The sequence below is a fragment of the Tauraco erythrolophus genome, chromosome 3, assembly GCF_009769465.1.
Source record: "Tauraco erythrolophus isolate bTauEry1 chromosome 3, bTauEry1.pri, whole genome shotgun sequence".
Classification (NCBI taxonomy): Eukaryota; Metazoa; Chordata; class Aves; order Musophagiformes; family Musophagidae; genus Tauraco; species Tauraco erythrolophus.
The window spans coordinates 61,729,857-61,737,844 of NC_141467.1; positions in this window are offsets into that span (position 1 = coordinate 61,729,857).

Here is a 7,988-nt window from a genome sequence, read left to right on the forward strand (position 1 = left end):
GATCCCTCCTTCACTTGCCCTCATGATACCAGCAGAGGTGATGCAATGTTTGGGTTTTTCCATGCTATGTGTTACGGCATCTATATCTTGTCTCTTTGGGCATGTAGTGATAGGACAATGGGTAATGGATTTTAAACTGAAAGAGGGGAGATCTAGACAGCTATAAGGAAAACATTCTTTACTCTGAGGGTGGTGAGGCACTGGAACAAGTTGCCCAGAGAAGTGTGGATGCCCAATCCCTGGAAGTGTTCAAGGCAGGTTGGATGAGGCTCTGGGCAACCTGGTGTAGTGGAGGGTTGTCCCGGCCCATGGCATGGGGGTTTGAAACTAGATGATCCCTTCTAACCCACGTAGAAACGAGCAGACCTACCTCCAAGTGGTGGGCAGGCAGGGCTGCTTTCAGGCTGGCCAGGGCAAACGTCTTCAGGGATCAGGGCATATGAAAAAGTTTTCCTTTCATCTGAAGAAGGTGAATAACTGCACTATCAGAGCCACCCTGACCATCTTGCTTTTTTGGCAGCACCTTTAACTTAAGACAACATGCATTGTTTAAACATTAATCCATCTCTGTGCTGGCATCTGCTAAAATTGGTGATTTTTTTTATTAGGATGGTTGCAATGGGGCAGCACTTGCTCACTAAAACAAAGGGGCAAAATGTATGTAATGGAAAGGGGGAAAAGAAGAAAACAGCCCAGCACTCTGCATGGGCAAACGTTTCCATTTCAGATGGGTTCTTGGAGAACAAGTGGATTCTTAGGAGAATAAACCTTCAGCTTTTCTGCTGAAATATAAGGTAAACCCAGCACATGCACAGAGCAGTATGGGATGGCATGAAGGGGAAACTTGGGTCACAGGCATATGAATTACCTGGAGCCAGTCATGTTTTTTCATTGGATTTATTCATTATTTCACGCAGCTGCCAACACTTGCTGCACCTCTTAAAATTGGCTTTGCCCCACCCCAGCAGCGGCATATTTATGTTGGGATGAGTCACTGCCACCTTCTCCCTACGCAGCCTGCCTGCGCTCAGCCAAACGTCTTTTCCTCTCCCCAGTTGCAAAATAGTAGCTGATCCCAGCAGCTGAGTATTAAATCTGATAGATTTGATGGAAGCAGGTCCTCATTCTGTCCCAAAAGAGCAGATACGACAGGCTCACGTGTTTTCCTTTGACTGCCTGTCTCCACCGCCGTCTCTTGCCTGGCACGCTGCCTGGAAAGGTGGAGGGACTGTCAAAACAGGACAGCTAGCCAAAGAAATAAGCTCTTTCTGAAGAACAGGCCGATTAAAAAATTTCAGTCTTTTTCAGGAGGTGGTCTCTCCCCTCTATGGGTGAAATTGCTCGTCCTCTGTGTTTTACTCTGACGCTCAGGAATATCAGTATTGCAAATATTTGTTGAGGTGGCAACGCTATTCTGGACCCGAGTGTTTCTGGCTTTATTTGCCACGATGTGAGCATGCTGCTAACCTGGATACTGTCTCTTATTTTAGACATTGGAAACAGGGCCAAAATCCTCAAAGGTGGGCAAATTCCTTGTTGATGAAAATGTTCCTATAGACTTATTCATACACTTACTGAAATATTGTTAAATCAGGAGCCCTGGGCTCTGGAAACCATTATTTACTTGCTATCCATGTTTCATTGCATAGTTTGAAGAGATGACCTGTTAGAAATCAGCACATCCACAGAAAACTACTTAGTTGACCAGTTAATAAAATATGATTAAGCATAATAATGACCAAGCAAGCATGAAAGATATCATCTTGATATTTGCAAAGCTACAGGTGGATTGAATAATAATGGTCTGCTATTTGCCTTGCAACAGCAGCTAAAGTAGGTTCCATGTTCCTCTTCATACCAAAGAAACAGGGCATTGTGCACGCAGCATTTATGCACGGGCATGCATGCTTATGCATATCTCTGCTGCTGTGTAAATAATGTCAGACAGCATCTGGTGCTGAAGCCATAATGGCAGAAGATGGTAAGAGCTAAGAACTAAAGAAAGATGGATTAATGCATTTCAACAGCTGAGATTTTCTGGCTGCCTTTTTAGGTCAGTTCTCTATTCGCATTGCTCCTTGAGGTGTGTTTTTGGGCACTCGTGGGTGCTTAGCCGAGCTCTCCTGACTACCCTTGCTGCAGACGGCAACAAAGGCATCCTCCAATTTTAAACACTTGTCGAACTGTACATCCACTGGCTCACGAGGAGAGCTTTGCAATTGAGGCGCTGGGCATGGAGTAACCAAAGCAACTTGAAATGGATCAGCATATCCTCAGATCCATGTACAACCTGGTCGCTGCACCAGAAGATTGGAATAAACCGAATAGCATAAGAGTGTCTGTTGGTTCATTTTGTGAACAGTTCTTTTGTGACCAGAATATTGAGTCCAGTTCTGGGCCCCTAGTTCAAGAAGGACAAGGAACTGCTTGAGAGAGTCCAGCGTAGGGCCACAAAGATGATTAAGGGAGTGGAGCATCTCCCTTATGAGGAAAGGCTGAGGGAGCTGGGTCTCTTTAGCTTGGAGAAGAGGAGACTGAGGGGGGACCTCATTCAGTTTATAAATATGTAAAAGGTGACTGTCATGAGGAGGGAGCCAGGTCTCTTCTCACTGGCATCCAATGATAGGGCAAGGGGAATGGCTATAAGCTGGAACATAGGAGGTTCTGCTTAAACATGAGGAAGAACTTCTTCCCAGTAAGGGTAACAGAACCCTAGAACAGGCTGCCCAGAGAAGCTGTGGAGTCTTCTTCTCTGGAGATGTTTCAAAACCCACCTGGACACGTTCTTATGTGATCTGATCTAGGTGGTCGGGCTCTGTCAGGGGGATTGGACTAGATGATCCTTTGAGGTTCCTTTCAATCCCTAACATTCTATGATTCTGTAATTCTGTGATTATTACAGCTGCTACGCAGAAGCCTTATTGCCTCCCAGTGATGGTATTTGTGGATACTGTATGTATGACAGAAAAATAGCAGAAGCTCTTTATATAAAGCTTTCTTACCTCTTTGACCAGCTCTCTTCCTTTATAAGGTCTGCCCTTTACGGGGATCTTAAAGGTGATGGTGAGATGTACACAAAGACCTGAATTGAACCACGCTAGCTCCTCAGCTCTAACTTCTCGTGTGTTGGCCACACCTGAGCCAGCCCTGGCCTGAGCAAGGTATTTCAGGGCACTTGAGGCACTGAAAACAGGGTGCTGGGCCAGCCTGGCTGCTGCTCCTTCCCCTGGCCACTCCGCGGAGGTGGCGCAGCGCCGCGTACAGCCCCTGCTGCCCAGCAAAACTTCATGCCACATCTGCCGGGGCTCCAGCCTGCTTTATCCCCCTGCAAGGACCAAACTCTGGCATGAGTCAGCCCTTGTCCTGAAAAGTCCTGGGTATCATCATGGGGAGTAGGGGAGTCTGCAGGAAAGAATATAGACCAAGACCGGTGACGGAGAGAGGAACTGGGCAGCAGGCATGACTGGAGATGGTTTTGAGGGGAAATAGCAGCCCTCGATGTGCTGCTACCTTATGAGAAGGTCTAATACAGAGTTGACTATTAGACACCTTCCACTAGAGTCTACTGGATTATAGTTCGCTCCAGGCAGGCCCTGAGGGCTGCTGAGGTCTTCTCCTGAGGCTGCTCCTCCCAGACAAGCGTGCCTGCCACTGCTCAACTCAAATGGCAACTTTGGTCCTGGAAACACCATCAGAGCTGCTGTGCAGGTCTTTGCAAAGAGAAAAAAGGAGTCAGGAAGTTTTGTTTCTATGAAAGTGCCTCCAGATTGTTCAGAATTAGGATTCCAAAAGTAGTTTGGGGTTTAGGTGCACTTCTTTTCAGTTGTGAGGCTTGTTTTACATTTTCATTTATGCCTTCAGGGACTGAGCTAAGTTGCAGTCAGCCTGTTCACTCGAGCTTGTTCTCACAAGCAAGATCAAGATATCAAAAAGTCTATCTGGAATGTGGAAATCTGTGGCTAAAAAAAATCAGCCAGGTGAGCCTACAACTGCTGTGTCAGCTAGTTAAGAAAATTAATCCACTGTGTGATGGGCAAAGAAAACTAATCCATTTCTGAATGGACAAGACACTTCAAAAGCTTTAGTGGATCCGTCAGGAGAGTGGTTTTCATATGACAAGGAGAAATCTGATCATTAAAGAAGTGTCTGGAGAGCTGGCAGCTCCACAGCATTTGAGATAAGAGCTCAGAAATGTTTCCAGGTACCTTTGGTAGATTTCAATAGATCAAAAAGAGAACTAACAAATGCTTATTGGGGCTACATTTCTGTTCCCACTTAAGAAGCAACTGAAAGAAGACTGGAGCTACTCTGAGTGAATAGAAGAAAATACTATTGGAAGAAAAAGTAAAACCCAGTCTGGAATACATGAAGCTCAGGACCATCTGCAACAGGACTCATCCCAATTCATCTGCCACAAATTCCCTGTAAAGATGACACAAAATTGCAAATTCTTGCCCTCACTGATGTTTGGCAAGTTCTGTTTCCCATTACAAAGCATTAGGTAAAAATTGTTCCATTCCTTGCCTTTCATATTTATTTTTGTTAACTTTAAGAACTTCTCAGAATAATACAACACTCTCCTCTGCATTTTATCAGAACTTTGGCATCCAACGTTGCCAGAGCATGCAGCGGTTTTAGCTAGAAAACAGGAGGCAAAGGTGATTTGAAGAATCAGGCTGCACTCTCGTTATAGTAACCAGTATGGACAGCAGGCAGTGGTGGCCTTGCTATCGTGATGGCAGCAACACAAGGCCCGGTAGAACAGGGTCTGCTCCACAACAGCCGACTCAACTCCATAGTGGGGCAAAAAAGATATTGGGCGTACCTTTTATATGCAGCCTGAGATTTATTCCAAATGGCATCTTACCCTCGTGTAATGTGTCAAACAGACACACACACACACACAAGCGAGAAGTGTGAAAAAACACTTCTGGTTTCGAAAAAAATTCTCCCTCAAGTTCAAAAGTTTATTACCTTTTCGTGACCAATTTTCTGACATGGAGAGATTAAGATGTTTCAGGAAGCAACATATGGTACACACTCAGTGTACGCTGTGACAAAATTCAAGGTGCTAACTGGTAAATTTTCAACTGTCTTTGCAAAACAGAATTACTCAAAAAAAGCAGACAAGCAAATACTGCAAATAACCCATGATGAGAAAAGTAATTATGTTGAGACTGCCATTCATTTTGGCTAGTTCTGAATTTAAAAAATATATATAAAAGACATTAGCATCATTGATCTGAATTGTTGCTGGCAAGGATCTTCACAGACATGAAGTGAAATGAATAGAACTAAGAAAGTAAGTGACATCAGATTGCCTCATGAAGTTTCAGCAGATGAGTTTTGGAGGATTATCTTACTTAACAGGTCTTTTCTGTGCTACTACACTCATGTAGCCATTCCATGCTGTGCTGGTTTTGGCTGGGATAGTTAATTTTCTTCACAGTAGCTGGTATGGGGCTCTGTTTTAGATTTGTGCTGAAAACAGCATTGATAACACAGGGATGTTTTCTTCACTGCTGGGCAGTGCTCACACACAGTCAAGGTGGTTTCTGCTTCTCACCCCACCCCACCAGCGAGTAGGCTGGGGGTGCACAAGGAGTTGGGAGGGGACACAGCTGGGACAGCTGACCTCAACTGTTCAAAACGATATTCCAGACCATATGACGGCATGATCAGCATAGAAAGCTGGGAGAATAAGAAGGAAGGGGGAGACATTCGGAGTGATGGCATTTGTTTTCCCAAGTAACCGCTATGTGTGATGGAGCCCTGCTTTCCTGGAGATGGTTGAACACCTGCCTGCCAATGGGAAGGAGTGAATGAATTCCTGTTTTGCTTTCTCTGCACATGCAGCTTTTGCTTTACCTATTAAACCCATGAGTTTCCTCACTTCTACCCTGCCGATTCTCTCTCCCATCCCACCAGGGCTGGAGGGGTGGGGAGTGGGGAGTGAGAGGGCAGCTGGGTGGTGCTCAGTTGCCGGCTGGGATTAAACCACAACACATGCACTTCCAGGTACTGTCATTTTTTGGTGCAAAAGTAACACAAAAGAAGCAGTCTAGCATCTATGACAGGCTTTATATGGATTAAGCACTGCAGAGCTAACACATGAAGCATCACCATAGCTGTATCTTTTTCTATAGAGTAACAGGATGAAGCAACATAATAGTATACTTGTACAGCAAACTCAATACCGGATGAACCACACAATTGCGTTGACAATGCTGATTAACTGCTCTACCTTGCATTTGCAGTGATTAATTTCATATGAAAGCATCCTAATAACAGATGTTCAGACTGAGCTCTGCTATTACACAACAGGACAGCAAATTGGCCAGTAGGAGATTTGAGTCTTGCTGAGATAATGGCAAATACCTGTCAGTACAGCAGTCAGTCTATTTCTACTTCCAAACAACCTTAAAATGCATATTTTGGTGCTGTTCGCACGGAGAAACCTGGAATGTCTTCAGCATATCCAAAGGCTAACCATGCAATCGGTGCTCTAGTCTGATGCTGCTAAATTTTCTTTAAATACTTCTGCCTAACACAGAGTAACCAAATCACCTAGAAGGAAGCCTGCTCTGAGGCCTTACTTGTAAGAGTCTCTCTCCAGATCTGCCCCCTTTTCAGTGAAATAAAGTAGGTAATCATTCACACACCAAATATGTACGAATAAACCATACTAGTCAGTATTTATGACATGTTTTCTCTTGTGGAATCTTAAACGTAACTATAGTGGTATCGCAGTGCCTGTTAAGGCATCCTGCAGCACTGATTACAACTATTAAAACTTGGACTTTATTGCTTCTGTGACTTTTGTCCTTTATTTCACTGTTATCTGAATTATTTTTTCTTTAACTCATTCCTTCTGGAGTTTTGATCCTTCCACCCCTCATTCAGACACTAGGTAAGAAGAGCTTCTCAAGGGTATTATTAGGTGCTGCTCAAAGCCACTGAAGGTTCAGTAGGGCAGGCCATGTATAATTTCATTTAGTTCAAACACAACACAAAACTTCAGAAGCCTGTTCCAGTTGCCAATTTTATTTGAAAGGTGTCTTCTATACATTGTTTTATATATAGAAATAAATATGAAAGGCCTATACAAATATGAACACTTAAAGAGTACCAATACTGCCCTCCATTTTTTATACTCATCTCTCAATACTTAACGGGACAAAACTGCATCAAAGAGCCCGCATGTTTAGTAAAATAAATTTTACAAAATCTCAGATCACAAAGTTCATGTCTAACAGAATCTTTTAGACTGAGTTTCATTTTACATAGATGTAACCTCCAAAGTATGTTCAGCTGCCTTTGAGAATTTCACAATATAGAATTTCACTGATGTACATTTTCCTCAAGATGGACAGTAAAAATAGTTATACTTAAGTCATACTCCAATGTAGGAATTTGGCATTATCTCTTTTAATGACACACTGTGTTAACATAGTATTTCTAAAAAACATTCTGATAAAATAAAAAGACACAATCTCGCCTTCAAATAAAGCCCATGTCATTTAAAAAACTTCGGAATGGGCATTTGCTTTTACATAACATGATTCTTCCCCAAAGTTTAAAAAATTTAATTCAACGCCATATATAATGCTTTTGATATAAAATAACACCATAAAATAAGTAAGTTTTTTGCAAACTATAAATTATAGACTCTTTCCCATAAAGTGATAATATTCTAACATAGGGCATCATCCACACACACTTATGTCATCCCACTAATTTAGACATTTTTTTAAAAGAGTATAAAGCAAAGCATGTGTTTAAACAGTGGGAGGAATGGAAACTAAATTGAATACAATTGCTCTTTCAAAAGTTGAGGGGTTCGTTGTTGTTCTGTTTGTTTTTTTCAAGAAAAAGTCAACCCCAACAATATTGAAAAGAGACCATGTAACATAGCAAAACTCTTTTGTCTTTCCTTAAGGAATCTATCTTCATTCCAAAACTAAAGAGTTCACACATGTTAATTTAAG